We start from the raw sequence: 20946 nt of genomic DNA, 5'->3' as shown, positions 1-20946 counted from the left end.
AACCTCTGCTCCTTAGGGACAAGCTGACAGAGATGGGAGTAGATTCATACCTGGTGGCATGGATTGTGGACTATCTTACAAACAGACCTCAGTATGTGCGTCTCGGGAACTGCAAGTCTGACATTGTGGTCAGCAACACAGGAGCACCGCAGGGGACTGTACTTACTCCGATCCTGTTCAGCCTATATACATTGGACTTCCAATACAACTCGGAGTCCTGCCACGTGCAAAAGTTCGCTGATGACGCTGCTATCGTGGGCTGCATCAGGAGTGGACAGGAGGAGGAGTATAGGAACCTCATCAAGGACTTTGTTAAATGGTGGGGCTCAAACCACCTACACCTGAACACCAGCAAAACCAAGGAGCTGGTGGTGGATTTTAGGAGGCCCAGGCCCCTCCTGGACCCCGTGATCATCAGAGGTGACTGTGTGCAGAGGGTACAGACCTATAAATACCTGGGAGTGCAGCTGGATGATAAATTGGACTGGACTGCCAATACTGATTCTCTGAGCAAGAGAGGACAGAGCCGACTATACTTCCGTAGAAGACTGGTGTCCTTCAACATCTGCAATAAGATGCTGCAGATGTTCTATCAGACGGTTGTGGCAAGTGCCCTCTTCTACGCGGTGGTGTGCTGGGGAGGCACCATTAAGAAGAGGGACACCTCACGCCTGGACAAACTGGTGAGGAAGGCAGGCTCTATTGTAGGCACGGAACTGGACAATTTGACATCCGTGGCAGAGCGACGGGTGCTCAGCAGGCTCCTATCAATTATGGAGAATCCACTGCATCCACTAAACAGTGTCATCTCCAGACAGAGGAGCAGCTTCAGCGACAGACTGCTGTCACTGTCCTGCTCCACTGACAGACTGAGGAGATCGTTCCTCCCCCAAACTATACGACTCTTCAATTCCACCCGGGGGGTAAACGTTAACATTATTCAAAGTTATTGTCTATTTTAACCTGAATTTTTATTACTCTTTAATTTAATATTGTTTTTTGTATCAGTATGCTGCTGCTGGAGCATGTGGATTTCCCCTTGGGATTAATAAAGTATCTATCTATCTATCTATCTGAACCGCCACGGTATGCTTGGTGACTTCAGTTGTTAAAAGTTGCTGCATGGCAGAAAGACAAAATGACTGCGATCACGTGAAAGGACAAGAAAGTTGTTAACCCCCTAAGTACTGTTCACAATGCAGCAACTATCAATGTGTGGGTCAGGATTAATGTGGAAGTCATTAAGCCTTGCACTGTGGTAGCCTACAGTAACACAAGGCGTATGTCGATTGTGCAGATCAGGCACTGACATTCAACCCCTCATATATAAAGGAAAGTGCACCAAGAAACACACATCTGCTGTCCCGATTGCAACATTGGGCTGTGTAGTGGTGAATATTTCAAAACATATCACACAAAGGGTGTGTACTAAATCTGCATCAGTGCAGCAGTGGACACTAGGCATACATTAGAACATTAGAACAATTTAGACCAGAACAGGCCATTCAGCTCAACAAAGCTCGCCAGTACTATCCACTTAATTCTTCTAAAATAACATAAACTCAAGCTTTGAAAGTTCCTAAACTCCTTCTCACAGTAAGGAGACCTGGGTTCACTTCCTGGGTCCTCACTGCGTGGAGTTTGCATGTTCTCCCCATGTCTGCGTGGGTTTCCACCGGGTGCTCCGGTTTCCTCCCACAGTTCAAAGACATGCAGGTTAGGTGCATTGGCGATCCTAAATTGTCCCTAGCGTGTGCTTTGTGTGTGTGTGCCCTGTGGTGGGCTAGCGCCCTGCCCGGGATTTGTTCCTGCCATTCGCCCTGTTTTGGCTGGGATTGGCTCCAGTAGACCTCCGTGACCCTGTGTTAGGATATAGCAGGTTGGATAATGGATGGATGGATGGAAACTCCTTCTGTCCACCACACTACTTGATAGCTTACTCCAAGTGTTTATGGTTCTCTCTGCAAAGAAAAACATCCTAAGGATTGTGCGAAATTTACCCTTAACAAGCTTCCAACTGTGTCCCCATGTTCTTCATGAACTCATTTTAAAGTCACAGTCTCGATCCACTGGACTACTTTCCTTCATAATTTTAAGCACTTGAATCATGCTCATCTCTTTTAATCTTTCTTCATAATTCACCCCCTGTACCCCTGGAATCAGCCTAGTCGCCCTTCTCTGGACCTTTTCTAGCACTGCTATGTCCTTTTTGTAGCCTGGAGACCAACACTGCACACAGTACTCCAGATGAGGCCTCACCAGTGTGTACCTTACCTACTATATTTTGTGTTGATGTTTTGGTCCTAACATGGTATTAACATTTTCCACATAATAACAATTTTTATTATTAAGAAAATTCATACATTTTTTACTTGTTTTTCTGAGATTAAATGATAAGGAGGCTAAATAAAGAAGCCTGAAGCCACTATGTGGTGCCTTTAAAATATCTCATACCATACCAAGCCTCCAACAAGCCTCCTTTTTGAAGGATGTTCTTTCCTTTCTGCAGCTAAAGCATTGGTGGCCCTGGTTGGGGGTAGAAGAAAAGACTCTTTTCTAATCTCAGAGTCAGATTCGATTCAGATTTTCCCACTTTTTTGACACCATCTGTAAATGCTATAGTAGTGTGTCCGTTCTCAGTCATGACTCGACGTTGGAAGTATGAAAACAGCAAGGCGTTCTAAAAATTACATCATAGCAAATTCACAAACTCAAAAGAGAAAAACAACACCCAAAGGTACTATGGACAAATGGCTGCATAAAAACACAGAGCCTGATATCGAAGGAGGTAAAAACAACTACAACACAGTCCATCGCTTGACACTATGCAAAGCCCTCATTTGTCAAACCAGCTGCCCCAGGTGCTTGCAGAGTTCACACAGATTCTATTTTTGAGGTTGCTCTCCCATCGAGTCTAAGTATCTGAAGCATTGCAAGTCACATCACTTGCCAGAATGTCATCCCTGTTGCTCAGTGGGACCCTGAATCGCAGAACAGAGCGATGAGGCAAGCGTGGGTGCTTCCCACTGCTATCTAAAGTCTAAACAAATGTTACTAACCACAAGTCAGATGATATGCACTTAATTAGATCTCTGGCGCGCTGTTGCTATATTTTGAACGTTTCCAGTAAACCATATTTTAATACAGCATAATTATCTTTGGTGCAATTACTTAGTCCAAGGAACTGATTTTTTAATTGCCTTGTTTGCCAGTACTTGGCAGTGTCTTGGAGGAGGAAGAAAAAGCATTTCATAAAATAGCAAAGAGACACAGGAGCATATGACTGGCTAATTTTAATCGCATGCTTGTGCTTCAGCAAATTTCTCTCAAGTTAGACGTACAGCAAAATATTCGAGGTGACTCTGCGTGTAATCTGAGGCTTTACACTCCAAAAATAAAAAGAGGTGAAAATAACAAAGCACAAAAGGGACTCTTCTTAAAGGTGTACAGATTGGGTGCAGCTCCTGTTTAAAAACCCCGCGGTCCAAGGAGTAACACCTGAACAGTCTCATTAAGTCTCAATGTCAAAAGCGTGCATGATGTTAACTGGGAGCCATGGGCGCTGCTCCAAGTCTTTATATAATTATCACAGCAATTTTTTTCTGATTTGTACAGTGCCAAAAACATTGGAATTGAACAAGAAAAAAAAGTTTTACAGAGTTTCACCTTAACATAATACAAAGCTGACAAAGGCATGAAGAACCTCTAGAAGACGTTAATTACAGGGCTGCCACTGTCATTCCCTGAACCCAGTTATATCAATACAGCAGAGGGGAGAGCCTATCCTGGCAACACTGGGCACAAGAATTGAACACGAGTTCATCATAATGTACTATCTTACACTGTATGAGGGTCACTAGCAAGCCTAATCTGAACACCTTTACAATGTAAAATAAAACCAAAAAGCAGCAGCTAGAAAGCAGCAGCCTTAGCCATTGTGCCACACAACTTAGAAAATCCAGCACCTTGGAAAACTCTTTGTGAAATAAAAATGCTGTCATCCATTGAGTGCCTGAACCCATTTGTCTCCATCTATCAACAGTGAACCAACACTTAAAACGTCTTAAAGTGATTGGCTGAGAACAATTTGTTGTTATGCTAAATAAAAGAATTTGCATCAAAAGAAAAGTAGTGACCAGAAGACAAGACAATGTCAGGAAATGAAATCAAGGCTCGACACCGAGTAATCAAAAACATCAAAAAAACAAAATTGTAACTACAAATCATAATTAAGAAAAACAGAATCATAGGTCTTTTTCAAGGATGTAATTTCATTAATAATCACAGAAAGAGTCAAGGTTTTATTAGTGATCTCAGATTGTTAAAAGATGCCAATGCTGATCCTTTAAGCCAACGCCTTGATGTCATCATGTTCTGTACTTGTTATAATTTGCAATATGCAAAATGGCTTAAAGGTGTGCAGGCCTCAAAATATTCAATACTAGACAAGTACTTACCTGGTCTGGAACCCAAAATAGGCCTCACTATAGGCAGCCTGGCCTCAAACTCAACAGGCAGATTGTAAGGAGAAACTAGGACCCAAAATGGTTTCTAGAAAAGGTGCTTAATGTTCCAAAATATATTTTCAAAAATCCCAAAGCTACAAAAATGCCCTTCAATAGGACAGTCAACCATAAAAACCTCAGGCAAAAAGGTTAAAAAGGCAACCTATGGCTAACAAAAGGGGATGTAAAGGTGTGTGTGACCTGATGAACCCCAATTAAGGCAAAACACGTGTTGTGTACTCCTTGCATTATTTGGCAGATGCTGTGTATCATGTCCATGATCTGCCTCTGCTCAACCATAGATGTTATCTGGTAGGTAGGCACCCAAATAATCAGACTGCAATCAGACCTATGGATATACAGTTTATATATATATATATGAATGGAAGTGAAGGTCTGTGATACGGTTTGCATATTTGCAGCTGGAGATCCACAAAGGGAGAAAAAATGAATCACATATCATAAAGTAGTTTTTATTCCTGAGCTTTCAACCCCTACCAGGGGTCTTCATCAGAGGATAATGCTTAGACTTACAAGAATCAAAGGCAATATATAGCAACACATTAAGTGGAGGGGGGTGGCGGAGGTGACTAAGTCAGTATGATCAAGGGGGGGGGGGGGGGGTTGTATAGTTTATTTATTATGTACATGTTCTTCTTAAGTTAGCATATGCTGGATTTATGTCCAAGTGTCTGTTGATGGCGTTTTCATTTGATAGCCAAGACTCGGCCAACTCTCTGGCACTTTTAGTACTGGCCTTAAATTTTACTTTTACATTGTCCCAGTTGAATGTGTGTCCTGTTGATTTAGTATGTGCATAGATCAATGATAGTGCGTCCTTTCTTCTGACGGCGTTGCGATGTTCCTGTACACGTGTTGAGATTCTTTTTGAAGTTTGTCCTATGTATACCGCTGAGCAAGAATTGCATGGGATACTATAAACTGCATTTCGTGTTTCTGTTGTCAATTTCTTGTTTTTGGCATTAAAGAGGACTGTGCGCAGATTGTTCGTGGGTTTGTGTGCTATTCTGACGCCCCACTTAGTCAGGATGCGTGCTGTACCTTCTGACACCTTGTGGTGATAAGGGAGTGAGTGCCAGGTGGGGTGGGGGTTCTGATTTAAGTCAATTGTTTGCTGATTTATTTGGCTTCTCACGTGTAAACTACGATTAATGAATGTTTTTGAGTATCCGTTTGAGGTGAAAAGGTGGAAGAGATAGCGTCTCTCATTAATTTTTGTTTCCTTAGTATTACAATAAGTATGGACTCGTCTGAATAGGGTTTTCACACAGCTCCGTTTATGAGATACCGGGTGGTTGCTGGTGAAGTGTAAAATCTTGTGTGCGTAGCATTCTTTACGGTAAACACTTGTGGTCAGGGTGGCATCATTATTTCTTTTGATGTAGATGTCCAGGAAGCTGATGTGTCGGTTCATTTCTTTTTCCATTGTGAACTGGATTGCGGGGAATATTGTGTTGATATGATTGTAGAACTCGTTCAGCTGGTTCTTTTGTAGTAGGACGAATGTGTCGTCTACATAGCGTATCCAAATTTTGGGTGTGATCTGGGATAAAGCCACGTTTTCAAATCGCTGCATTACCAGTTCCGCTAGGAGTCCTGATAATGGCAATCCTAATGGCATGCCTTCTTTCTGAGTGTAATATTTGCCATTGAAATGAAAGTGAGTTTTTTGACAAAGTGATATTAGGTGCATTATGTCTTTGATGGACAGTTTGGTTCTTGTCTCTATGGTGGGGTCGCTATCCAGTCTCATTAATAGTGTTTCTGTGGCCAGATGAATCGGAATCATGGTATATAGCGATACAACGTCAAACGAGACCATGATCTCGTCCTCGGCGATGGATACGTCTTTCAAGCGCTGTAAACTATACTCTGACCAAACTCCGAAATTGTAACCGCCTGGATGCACAGAACTTTCACAAAATGAAATCCAACGATGCTAACTGCCCTGAATTTTATGAATACATAAAATTACATGAATTTTTAATACATAAAACACCACTGAAATACAGACCAGTTGTTAGCCTAATAGGCGGACCATCATACAACTTTTCAAAAAGACTTTTCCAACTACTCAAACATTTAACTTACGACTCGGATTATGCTGGTAACAGCGCGGAGTCGGCATTACAGTGCTTGAAAGACGTATCCATCGCCGAGGACGAGATCATGGTCTCGTTTGACGTTGTATCGCAGATCATAGAATGGTTGAAATAGTTTTACTGTCAAATAATGCAAAGAGTACGCAACACGTGTTTCGCCCTAATTCTGGGCTCATCAGGCGTACACACTCACTGCCTCCCCTCTCGGGAATCGATCCTCGAACGTCAGCACCAGAGGCGAAGCCCCTAATGCTGCGCTACGGCGTGTGGTTTGTTCATTTGACAGCATGTAGATCGGGGTAATTAGGGCGAAACACGTGTCGCGTACTCTTTGCATTATTTGACAGTAAAACTATTTCAACCATTATATGATCTGCTTCTCGCAACTGAAAGAGGGCACCGTGGCGGATGTTAGCAAAGGCTTTGCCTCTGGCGCTGACGTTCGAGGTTCGATTCCCGAGAGGGGATGCAGTGAGTGTGTACGCCTGATGAGCCCAGAATTAGGGCGAAACATGTGTCGCGTACTCTTTGCATTATTTGACAGTAAAACTATTTCAACCATATATATATATATATATATATATATATATATATATATATATATATATATATATATATATATATATATATATATATATATATATATATATATATACATATAAATATATATATATGCAGTATATATATATATATATATATAGTGTATATTACAGTATATTTTTTAAAGTAAGCAGAACCAGTAGATGAGCCTTGAAGATGTCTCCTATACGCGTGTATGTCACAATCAATTTATATTTATATATATATATATATATATATATATATATATATATATATATATATATATATATATTGTGAAAGGATGCAAAATACTCCACAAAAAAGGTTTGGGACAGTCACGGCGTCAATAGGTCTTTACAAACTTGAGTCCAAAACAGAACTGAAGTAAAAGAAAAACATGTCAGTTTTAAAGCCAGACATGGGAAATGATGTCATCTCTGGACAGAAACCAAAAGTGGTGTCATCAGGCCTGGGACCTGTAGTTGGTCTGCAGAAAGAATCTGTGCATTCTGCCACCCCCTGGTCTGGCAAGGAATTGCCCTTTTTTGAGCCCTTTAGCTATCTCCCATGCGGCATGCCTCCCATGTGTGTGCCTATATATATATATATATATATGTGTGTGTGTGTGTGTGTGTGTGCATGTGTGTGCGCGTGTATGTATATCTCAAAGTCAAAGTGAACTTTATTGTCATCTCAGCCATATACAAGTATACAGATACACGAAATTGAGAAGCTCAGGGTCCACATGGTATAAACATGAAGTGCAAATAATAAATTAATAATCTACTCTACATAATATATAAATATCTACTCTCTATATATAAAATCCTGAGCCTAAAAGTGCAACGATGACATTTTTATGTTACTTTTTTGTCACGCTTTAAATTTGGCTTATTTTAAAACCTACATACTGTATATATGTTTTTTATCATTCTTTTCAGAATTTATCGAACTTTAATGTGATGTAGTTAGATTTTCAGATTCTTATTCCATTTTTAATTTCTAAACTAAAAAATATCAAGAACTCACTTCTCACGAGAGAGATGGGACTTTTTGCCAAAAGATTTAAACACGCCTGGGGCCGGAAATAAAACACAAAGAGCAGAACAGCTGCAGCTACAGGCTTTTAAATGTTCAAAGCGCAGCACGAGATCACGAGGCATGGCAGCAGCAGCAAACCAGCAGCTGATCAAGCAAAGAGGAGGTAAAAAAAAAACTGTTTGTTTCCCATTGCATCACCGTTTAAGAGGGGGTTTCAGAGGAGCAACCGCGTCTCCTTGGGGTGCGTTCAGCCCCCCTATTCACAATGCAAGAGGCAGAGACGCAAAGAGGCTGGCAAGCAAACTGAGCAGGGGGGTTGGTGAGCGAATATATATACATATACAGACATATATAGAGTTGGGGTACCAGGCAGTAACTGCCTTTAATTGGTTTTAAGAAAACATAAAAAGAAATTGTATTTGAAGGTGCAAAAACTGGAGTAAAGCCAAAAACCAGAAAAACATCACTGAATGAAACACTCTGTCCTCTGCAGTGACTTTGTGGTTTACTACCAGCAGTAGAGGAGGGGCAGGGCTTCTGGGCGAAGTGGAACTTGGTTACAGGTCCTCTGGCTGATGGGCTTCAGAACTGCAGATGAAAAAGGAGAGATCATAAGTATCAGCAGCCCCTCCTTGCTTGGGTGTGATATCATTTAGCATCTGGGAGCCCTGAAGATGTCCCCTATGCACATGTACCTGACAATACATAGTATACAAAAGAAGAATATTTCATTGTCAGGCTATTTATATGAGTACAAAGCTTAATAGAGACACATACCACAGTGACACCTTGAATATTATTGATCTTCACAGCTGCTGGATGTGTTGCCCGGTAGTTCAGCTGCTAATTTAGGAAACTTCATTTAATGCAGGCATTGTCTAAGAAGGGGAGATGAATAAGTTTCAAGTTACAGTATGACTACTGTGTCTGTTTCTTTTATAACTCCTATTAAGTCATTTTAGTGTCATATCTATTTCTTCCAAAAAAAGCTTTTGCTAATAATCCTTGTAGTACAGCAAGTGTGGAATGTGGCCTTTGGCAGTTTAAAGAAAATATGACAAAAATTGGTAATATGGGCTTAAAATCCTGCAATTTTGTTGCTTTTTTGCTGATCTAATAGCTTTCCCTTTGTGGCTTGTGCTCTCGCAGCCCACACATACCAAAAGCAGACATTTCACCTTATGTGCCATCTTTAAATCCTCTGTCTGTGTCTGCAGGGAAAGGTGGCAGCAGTTTTTGTATTTGCGGACTAGACAGTTCAGTTTTACAGAAGCGTTTCTATTAGAAGGAAATGCAATTAAATCATTTTCTCTCCAAAATACAAATAAATAAAAACAGACTTTCCCATACTTTTATTTGTGTTTATCTAAAGTGAACTGAATAGATTAGATTTTTAAAACTGATGGAAGAGTGGATATTTTTCAGTGCATTATTAACACCCATTTTTAAAAGTTAACGTTTATAATTATTTCATAACTGTTGAGAAACACTGCAATGGAGTGTTGGCTTCTACCTTGTGGCCAATGTTGTCAGTATAGGCTGCAGCCTCGTGAACCAGTAGAAGCACATCTCAGGCTACCTAACTCCAGACATAATTTTACTGGACACAAGTCCCAGGGTCAAAATGCTTTCCTTATTCCCTTTTCACCTTCAGTAGGCTTCTCCACATGTCACCACAATGCAGTACAAGTCTTTTACTCTCCACCTCCGCCCCAGGTGAGTTTTGTCCTCTTCCACTCCCAACTCCGATTCTCCTTTTTAGCAGGACCTGTGAATTCTTCAGGCACATCAGCATTGCACCCAGGAATCACCTCCTCCCTGCAGCTCCTCTGAGCCGCTCCCATGGATTCCAACATGCCTGCTCTGCAGAGCTACAACGCCCATGCAGTCCTTTGGCTGTCCAAACATCAGCTATGCTAGACAGACGTTGCCATTCTGCACACTGGGGAGTCCATGACCCTAGGAAGTAGCCAGGAAAGAGAACTGTAACCATTTCAGCTGGGGTCTCCTGCTGTCTGCACAATTCACCCTTTATTAGACTCCATCCATCCATCCATTTTCCAACCTGCTGAATCCGAACACAGGGTCACGGGGGTCTGCTGGAGCCAATCCCAGCCAACACAGGGCACAAGGCAGGAACCAATCCCAGGCAGGGTGCCAACCCACCGCAGGACACACACAAACACACCAAGCACACACTAGGGCCAATTTAACATCGCCAATCCACCTAACCTGCATGTTTTTGGACTGTGGGAGGAAACCGGAGCGCCCAGAGGAAACCCACGCAGACACGGGGAGAACATGCAAACTCCATGCAGGGAGAACCTGGGAAGCTCCTAACTGCGAGGCAGCAGCTCTACCACTGCGCCACCGTGCTGCCCTTTATTAGACTCCTGACCAGGAAATGAGGCATCATCCCTCCTGGTGTTACATTTCAGCCATGTTTCCTCCCATGGATGGACATCAAATTTTGTCTTTATGTTCTTTTTGTTCATTTCTGCTTCTTTTGCTTATGTTAATAGTATTATCGGTGTTGATTATTTGCATTATTCTGTATTTTTTATTAGTTTGGTGTACTATTTAATTTCTATGTGTATAGGCTTGTTTTTTATGTTCCATGATTCTCATGGGTTGTTCCTCAAGAGGCTGAGCTACCTGCTACTCACCTTCAAGGGCCTCTCACCATCAAGCCCTATAAAGGATGAGGGAATCCCACAGTTTCTTGCAGTTCATTGAACACACAGGTGTTGGTGAGTTTCTCCTGTGATTATTCTGTGCTTTTGTGAATATCTGGATTTTTGACATCTGTGCCCTGTCTTTTTGTATTTTGTATTGACACTGTGTTAGCTTTTGGGATTGTCAGTTTTAAAGGTACTGCTTTCTGTGCCTTTGTGCTCCTCAGAGCTTATTTTGTGCCACAGAGCATTTTTGTAAAAACACAATCTTTTCATTTAAAAAGATTCTGCATTTGCCCTTTTTGTGAGTAGCTGGGGTTGTACGGTTTTCCTCTTCTAGTGGGTGTTTTGAGTCATTGTTGGGACTTATTGTGCCTTGGATAACACCTGATGAATATGCCAGCCAGCCCCTGTCCTTTACTATATATAAATATATTGTCACATACTCCACAAAGAGCCATAGCAAGGTTTGGGGCAGCCACCCATATATTTGGTTTCCTGGCTGCAAATTGAGGTTTAAATGATAGCACTGCCGTGCACAAAACCGAGTCCAAAACAGAACTGAGGGAATAGGGAAAATGTGGAGGCTTTTAAGGGGGAAGACAGGAAATGAGGTCAAAGGGGTCGGGCTCATGATGGTCATCAACCATAGGCTCGAGCCCGGACATAACATCACAGGGGCGGGAGCCAGCAAGGTCTTCTTCCATAGGCTCAGACCCGGAAGTGACGTCAAGAGGGCCAGATGGAATCTCCCGTGAATGGTCTGCAGGAAAAGAGAGAAAAAGAGTCAGTGCACTCTGCCACATCCTGGTCTGATTCGGAATTGTCCTTACTCAAGCCCTTTAGCTGCCTCCCATGCGCACATGTGTGACAATATATATATATATATATATATATATATATATATATATATATATATACAGTAATCCCTCCTCCATTGCGGGGGTTGCGTTCCAGAGCCACCCGCGAAATAAGAAAATCCGCGAAGTAGAAACCATATGTTTATATGGCTATTTTTATATATTTTAAGCCCTTATAAACTCTCCTACACTATTATAAACATTTCACGCACAGTTATACAGCATAAACCCTTTGTATTCTCTTAGATATTAGGTAAGATTCGTTGAAATTATGTATGTAAACAGTAAAACCTAAATATTATTTTAAAGATATCGAGCGTCTCTGATATCACATATGTTACAGCCATTACAACAGACAGGCCACCAGCAATAAATACGTACAATGCAAGAAAAACTGTATACAGTAAAATGTGTGTACAGCGACACTAAACTATGTACATGTAATAAGTACTGTACGTAAATAATTAATTATGGTTACTCACCAACAATGACACAACAACTTGTCCGATAACGATGAGTTTAATTTTACTGCACAACAAAGGATAGCATTACAGCTCTTCTAAAGGAGCCTCTTCAGGCGACTGTTTAGCACCGCCGTTGTTCTTCTTCCATCACTCTTCAATCCAAATCCCTAAAGCAGATTCCATCCAGACTACTGCCTTATCACGTCCACTTGCAACTCGTTTTGCGCCCTGATTAAAGGACACTGCGGCCATAGATCTTATATGCTTTTCCTTCTTTTTAAATAAAAAGAATCGTGGACTCATTGATGCTGTAATTGTGTCCTGCAGCGGTGTAGCTGTTTCCTTCCTTCAACATATCCAAAACTTTTACCTTTTCTGCAATCCTGAAGCATTAGCAGTAACGTGCGTTAATGCTGAATGAGTGAGATTAGACTTCCTGGTTAATGCAGCACTCCGTTGTTGAGCCAATCAGCAGCACACAGGAACTTAACCGCGTGCTCTGATTGGGTAGCTTCTCAGCCATCCGCCAATAGCGTCCCTTGTTTGAATTCAAATGCGTCACCTTGTTTGAATTCAAATGGGCAAATCAACTGAGGAAGCACACGTACTGTAGACCGCAGACATCCGCGAAGCAGTGAAAAATCCGCGATATATATTCACATATGCTTACATTTAAAATCCGCGATGGAGTGAAGCCACGAAAGACGAAGCGCGATATAGCGAGGGATCACTGTATATATATATATATATATATATATATATATACAGTATATATTTACTATATAGATAGATAGAATATACTATATACTAAGGACGTGTGGTCAGGGGAGGCAATCATGAAAAATAAAAAAACTAATAATGATATCATAAAATAAGTGCGTCCACTGGTCTGTGCTATAAATTTGTTTTCTGTATGATTCCTATAATTTTGATAATTTTTATAGTTAAAATTCGCTGAATTCACGTATTTCCTGTTCAAATACAGGGGAGAAATGCGAGGTGCGGCAGCAACGAGCCTCACCTCCCCTCAGACTGTGCTGTCCCTCACACACTGGGTTGAATCATGCAGTTGGCACGTGCCTGGTGCTGTCTCTCTGTATGTTGCCAATATAATGTTTGCAGACACGTTTATTATACACCCTGACTTTCCACAGTCTGTCTAATATCTTTAATGAATGTGTGTGATATATTTAGTCTTGCTGATCGGACATAAAACTGCAGCGATAAGGCACAAGGTGAGGCAGACAGTACCGTGTCGCACTGAAGGGGCCACATGTGAGCCAAACAGGTGCTTGTTGCTGCTGTTCTTCTATATATATTGTCAAACGTGTGTATAAGAGGCAACTTCTTAGCTCTAATAAGGTAAGCAATACCACTATAGGAAGAGACGGGGTGCTGTTGCTAACCACATTGTTGTTCCCTGCACAGTTCTGAAGGACATCAGTCAGAGGAGGCCTGACCATACCTTTCAATCCTCCCGAGCCGCAGGATATGTAAAGAGCTGCCTGACAGGGCCTTTTGTTTTGGACTGACCTGGAGACCAGCCGGTGAGTGAGAATGCTGCAGAGACACACTTTATTGAAACAGCAGTAGCTGAGCATATTTTTTTTTTATTATTTATGTTTACTCTTTAAACAGGGAGTGCCAGCTTAGTTCCTCAACCTTTGAATGTGCATGTCTCCCTAATTCTACTATATATAAATATATAGTGTGTGTGTGCGTGTGTGCGTGCGTGGGTGTGTATGTGTGTGTGTATGACATATGTTGGCTTAACCAATTAAAGTATAAATCACAGTGACATATTAATTATTGATTATATTTTCTGCACATTACAAAATGTATTCTTGTTTGTGTTGTAAAGTGCCTTGTAATGGTGTGATCAGTGGGGGAGTTTTATTTATTTGATGTGATATACTTTGTTAATCCCCGAGGGGGAATTGTCTTTTCACATGACTTTTGATACTATATTAAATAAAGATTAATTGACATTAAAACAGCTGAAAATCACCAATACATATTTATTGTCTGTGAGAGACACTACCCTTTGACAGTGAATTGCATGTGTGACCCATCACTTACAAATCTGATGTGCCTATCACCACATAAAGAAATGTTTTAACAGTAAAACATTGACACCAATTATTTTATTATGTGGAATAAAATGGAAGAACCAACCCTCTCTTTTTCTCATATTTTCTGGGTCGCCCAGGTTGGTCGGAACATTCTATAGCTTGATGCGTTTCTAGACACAACCTCCTCTAGTTATCTTTTATAACATTCAAGATGGGAAGCTTTATTCTGGACTTCCAGTCATGGGGTAAATGGAAGAATCATAATTTGTTAAAGAAATGCATTTTCTCCTTCCCTATATCATATGCATAAAAATATTGTTACTTTTGTGAAGGGTAAACTGGACTGAAGCAGACACATTCAAATTCTCTAGGCTTCCATCACTTCACTAATAAACTTGTCAACTTTATTGATAGATTCATTTTTATTATTTTGCCCACAGACTCACATATTGTCAGGCACAGACAGATAGACATCTTTCAAAAAAGGTTGGATTATGATCCAGCTGCCCAAAATGTACACATCTGATAAAAACTCAAAGTCACATATATGAATAGAGGAAAAGGTCAAAAGACGCCCTCCATAGGGTTGCAGTCATTAATAGTGCAGCCCCCCTGCCCGGTCGCTGCCTGTGTGTATTTCACATATACTGCCTGTGTCTCTATTAGTTTCAGGGTTATCTATAGCCATTCATGGCCTAGCATGAGTAAGGGGGTATGTGTGAGCACATGTGCTCTCTGATGCACTGATGTCCTAAACAGGACTGGTCCCTTTCTTCCTCTGACTTCCAACTACTCTTTGATGGAAACAGCAGGCTCAAAACTGGAGTGCGTTGATGGTTAGCTTTGGCAGTGTCTTAAGTGTGATAACTGACTGTGGGCCTCAGAGGGATGCTGCTGATTGGAGTTATCGTTTCCTCTTCTCTGCTGTCAACTGGCCATATTTCAGTAACAGTATTAATTTATCTACTGTATATTGGTAGGATCCTGTTATGTTAATTGCTTTGAAATTATTCTGTTTAACTCTGTGAATGAACTAATCTGTACTTCTGTGTATATCAATTAATAAATTAGTAAAGTTTTTTGACCATAAATGTCTGAGTCTGTGCTCATTGAAGAACTCTATACAAAAATAAATTGAATGTTCTTTAATAATATAACATCAAACATTATCCTGATGCATGCTTGTCTTTTAATGATTAGCACTAAAAAGGAAAGTGATAGATACTGAGCATAAAAGTGTTTTCTTTCTTCAGACCTTCATACAATCCATGAGAGCCTTAGCTCTTCTCACCTCTCTTTTAAATGATCGTCTCACTGTAATTGGGAGTGTAAAGCCCTGAATCATGAGAGAAGCTCCTCAGTAAAAAGTCCTAACTCTTTAGTGACCGTGTCAACCGATGAAGTGCCAAGCTTGACCCCGCGACCTGGAGGTATTGTTGCTGGCCTGTGGGTGTTTTTGTTCTGCTGTCAAACTAAAACGTTCAGCATATTGTCTTTACAAGGGCATTTCCTGTGCCACCATGTCCCCATTACACAGTGTTACAGCCAGGTGACCTGCTGGGGAACAATATTCCCACATCTCATTTTGATGCTTAGAGAACAGTTAAGGTGGCTAATGAATGCATTGTTTAAAAACGCCAGATCAGAGAGAAAGATTTGTCCAGCAAATATGCCACTAATGGAGCTGAGAAGCCATATCTCTGCCATCTGTTTGAGGCTTCAGATGTCAGCCAAAGTGCAAACAAACGAAAAAGGAAGAAAGATCTCGATGTGTGCATGTCCTTTAGGTTACTGACGGGAAACGTATTTCTGTGAGAAAAACTGGTGCAAAATATGAAGGAAATATTTAAAAAAATAAACCGGTATTTTCAATCTTTCAAAGTGGGTTTAGTCATAAATACATTTTAAAACCAAAACATCAATTTCAACCATAAAAAAAGTATACAAATGTATCCATATATTTAAAATGCGTGTATGAGTGTACGGATGTATACATTGTCGCAGATATGCCCTTTGTCCACCTCTTGGACCCTCAGGTACCACTCCAAACACGAGGTAAAAGCACAAGACTTCTTTATTTTCTTGTCACGTGCACAAAACACCCTCCACTCCACACTACTCATATATTCAATAATCACACAATAATAAACACCAATCCTCCTCTCCCAGACACTTCGCCACCCTACCTCCCAGCTCAGCTCAAAGTACTGGGCTTCCCAGAGTCCTTTTATACTCCCTGACCCGGAGGTGTTCCTGTCCAATCAGTCCACAGTTCCTTATTCCTTCCGGGTCAGGGTAAACAGTCCTTTTCTTCAACCCGGGAGCACATCGTATCTTCCTGTCACGTGACCATGACGTACTCCCGGGTTATAGGGCACATAAGAGCCTCCGAGTCCTCCTACAGCGACTCCTGGTGGCCCCCAAGGTATCCAGCAGGGTTGCGTATAGAAACTACATAGTCCATGAGTCCCTGCTGGAACTCGGGGCACGTCCACGCTGTCCGGAGAGCTCCTCCTGGCGGCCTGGGGGTGATGGCCGGAGTAAGAAGCCGGCAATCCACCACAACATATATATATGAGTATATAAATACACATAAATACAATTAGATATAGATGTACATATTGTACATTTTTTGTGTGTAGGTGTATAGGTCTATCAAAATAAGTATGTATGTGTAAATGTATATAAATACATACAGATATAGATATATGAACGTATATGCATAAAAATGAATATATATACATATATATATATATACATATGTGTGTGGGTGTGCAGTGCTATATATTAATAGATGCAGATATGTGTGTGTGTGTGTGTGTATACAAATGTATGCCTGGAAGTATATACTGTATATATATATGTGTGCATGTGCGAGTGTGTGTGCATAAGTATACATGAGTGTATGTTTTAATATTGTAAACAGGAGGTGTTATTCTCATAGCAATCGTTTTATCTAGAATGATGTCAAGGAGGCCATGATGTTCAGAAATATGTGATTTATTAATAGCTAAATGCAAATGAGTGATAAGCACAGGGAGTCGAAAATATAAAATAAACAACACCAAACAACAATCCCTGTTGTCTCTCTGAGCCTCCATCCTTGGATTTTACTTTCTGTTTTCTGGTAAGGGTGAGTTGTTTCCTCCAAGACACTCCATTCTTCTTTTTGTTGTTCATCTTGTTGTTCCTCTTGTTCTTGTTCTTCTTTTCTTTGGCCATCCTATTCTATATCGTACTGTCTTCTTTCTATTAGCTGAGTGTTTTCCTTAGCTCATCACATAGTCAGAAGGGTCTTTGGGCTTGTGACAGCTTTAAACTACATCCCAGGATCACCTCCACCTAAGACTTGGAATCTCTTCCAGGATCATGGATGGCCTTACCTTTGCAACTTGGAGACTAGTTGTTGTGACCCACGGTGTCCATGCACTCTTTGGCCTTTGTTACTTTTTGACAGGCCACATCTCCATTGCCGTTCATCCTCTTCCTGACAGACCTCTTAGCAGTAGAGTGTTGTACCGTGTTAGCCATAGATTGATACAGGAAAAAGTAGGGTGAAATGACACCTTATATTGGCTAACTAAATAGATTACAAATGCAAGCTTTCGAGGCAGCTAAGGCCTCTTCATCAGGCAAGGTCCTCTTGAAAGTGCAACCAAGTGTCACCTGTCATAGCCTGGAACCATATCCTTCCCCATATTTCTCCTGAGGACTTTCAGTCACTCTTAGTGCCTCGATCTCTGTAGGATACTCAGATTCCCCTAGTATTTACTGTGTTTGTTGTCATCGAGTTTTGTGGGGAAATAATGATTTTTTTGTACTACGCTTTAGCATCTTCTTTATTTCCCATGCACCATCACTAAAGCCTTTAGAAGCATCTGGCAAATGTATATGCCTTACTGCCTCTGTTGGCAGGTGACATACATGGTCATTGCCAGGACATGTTTCTGATTTTCTTGCAGAGTGTTGTACCCTGTCTCACAACTCCCTTTTATTATTATGGTTCATTTAATTTTTAAACATGTTTGTGCTAGTTCATGCATTTTTTCATTGATTGATACTATTTTTTATTATTGTGTTTGGTGACATTACTGCACCATCATTTTGCTTTCTAGATACCATCATTTTGTGCTCAGTTTTCTTGGTAATAGCCATATTGTTTACTTTTACTATGCCCATTGCTGGTCATGTGACACACAAATCATGTGATAAATTATGTAATTTGGGTCAGAGGGTCATGGAGCACATCACCAAGCTCTAGTACCATGACAAACAAGAATCTATTATAGTGAATATTATATAGTGAATATTTCCACCAAGAATCTTCATGTCACCTGTTCTTGTCTACTGTACCATCCATATATACTGTACTGTGTCTCTCTTTTTACCTCTATCTCTTTTTATCTGTCTATCTATATACTGTACATATGTGGTATATATTGTATATACATGTATATATATATATATATAGAGAGAGAGAGAGACATAGAAAGAGAGTCAGGGAGATATGTACATCTATCTATCTATCTATCTATCTATCTATCTATCTATCTATCTATCTATCTGTCTATCTATCTATCTATCTATCTATCTATCTATCTATCTATCTATCTATCTATCTATCTATCTATCTATCTATCTATCTATCTATCTATCTATCTACCTATCTATCTATCTATCTATCTATCTATCTATCTATCTATAATGGGCTACAAATTGGTGTTTTCAAGAAAAGCACATTTCTCTGTGTTTTTTATAGAAAAAACACATGTAAATAATAAATGTACAGTAAAAGCCAAGAGATGAAGGGGCAAGGGATGATAAATGAAAAGGCAAATTTCTTGAATAATTGTTGCATGTTATTATTGATGGCTATCTACAGGACATAGATATTTTCCTTTCTTGCAAAAGAGTCACCAGCTTTGAAGACCAGACTGCTTTGATTGGTATCTCATCAATACTGCAATTGCAAAACTTTCTGCTTCCTTTGAAAATTCTGGGGACATTGGTTTCTAATCAGCATACAATGGTATATGTACTTCTTGAATAGCTGATAACAATGCTATTGTTTAATCAAAGAAAATGTGTTTACACTACTGTTAAGAAAAGGAAATTGATATGTACCATTGTTTAACTGATCATCATGTTGATCTAGGCAGAGATTGAAGCAGAGATATACCTTTGGGTACTGTACTGTACTGTTCTGTTGAGAGCATGGGCTGATACACCACTACACGATGAACCACCTGGATTGGGACCCGAGTGCAGTGGGTGACACCTCAGCACCACACTGGAACAGTGTGTGGATTTTTACAGTGGCTGGAGTGCCAATCAGGTATTCTTAAGCCTGAGGCTGATAACAGGGTGGAGAAATTGCAGGTAACACAGTAGACTCACTTCTGACATTTATGGGATTTGAACCTGCAACCTTTCAATTGCCAGTGCAGATCCCTACCTCAGAGCCACCACTCTGCCCATAATATTTATAAATAGTCATATATAAATATGAGCCACATTATGACCACCTGCCTAATATGCTGTTGCTCCTCTGTGCGCCACCAGAACAGCTCTGACCCACTCTCCAGAGCCTCTGATGGTGTCCTGCCCTGTGATATCTGGCACCAGGACATTACCAGCAGATCCTCCATTTCCCATAAGTTGCAAGGTGAAGCCACAATGGATTGAACTTGTTCAAACACATCCCACAGATTAGATTGAGATCTAGGGAATTTGGAGGCAAGGGCAACACCTTGAATTTTTCATCACGTTCCACAAGCCATTCCAGAACAGTTCATGCAGTGTGACAAGACACTTTGTCTTGCTCAAAGATGTCAAGGAATATTATTGTCATGAAGAGCTATAATTGGTCTTTAACAGTGTTTAGGTAGGTGGTATGCATCAACTTAATGTCCACATAAAAGCTCAGGCCCAGGGTTTTCCAGCAGAACATTGCCTATTGTATCATATTTCCTCCACTGGCTTGCCTTCTTCCCACAGGGCATCCTGGTAGCATCTCTTCTCCAGGTAATTAACACACAAGTACCCAGTCATCCACAGAATGCAAAAGAAAATAAAATTAATTGAACCAGATGACCTTCTTCCATTAATCTCACATCCAGTTCTGATGGGCACATGCTTTCAGTGGTGGACAGGGCTTAGCATGGGTACTTTGACTGGCCTGTGGCTTCTTCTTCTTCTTTCAGCTGCTCTCATTAAGGGTTGCCACAGCAGATCATCTTCTTCCATATCTTTCTGTCCTCTGCATCTTGTTCTGTTACACCCATCACCTGCATTTGGGACCGGCACAAAGAAACACGCTGGTTTGTGCATCCCCTGTGGCTGGGTTTTTGACTGGACTTTGGCTACATAGTGCCATAAGCAACAGGGTCTGATGTGCTGCATTTTGTGACAAATTACTCTTGTACCTATCATTAAAATTATCTGGGATTTGTACCACCAGAACCCTTCTGTTGGTACATACCGGACAGGACAGCCTTCACTGTCCTCTCGCATCAAAGAGTTTTATCCGCCTAGCACCCAGTCGACAGTTTGTGTTTTTTTCCTTTCTCATACCACTGTCACCATGAACACCCCACAAACCTTGCCATTTCACAGATACTCTGACTAAGTCATCTGGCCATAATG

The sequence above is a fragment of the Erpetoichthys calabaricus genome, chromosome 11, assembly GCF_900747795.2.
Source record: "Erpetoichthys calabaricus chromosome 11, fErpCal1.3, whole genome shotgun sequence".
Lineage (NCBI taxonomy): Eukaryota > Metazoa > Chordata > Cladistia > Polypteriformes > Polypteridae > Erpetoichthys > Erpetoichthys calabaricus.
The sequence above is the reverse complement of the archived record's forward strand: the minus strand, read 5'-3'. Positions refer to the sequence as shown.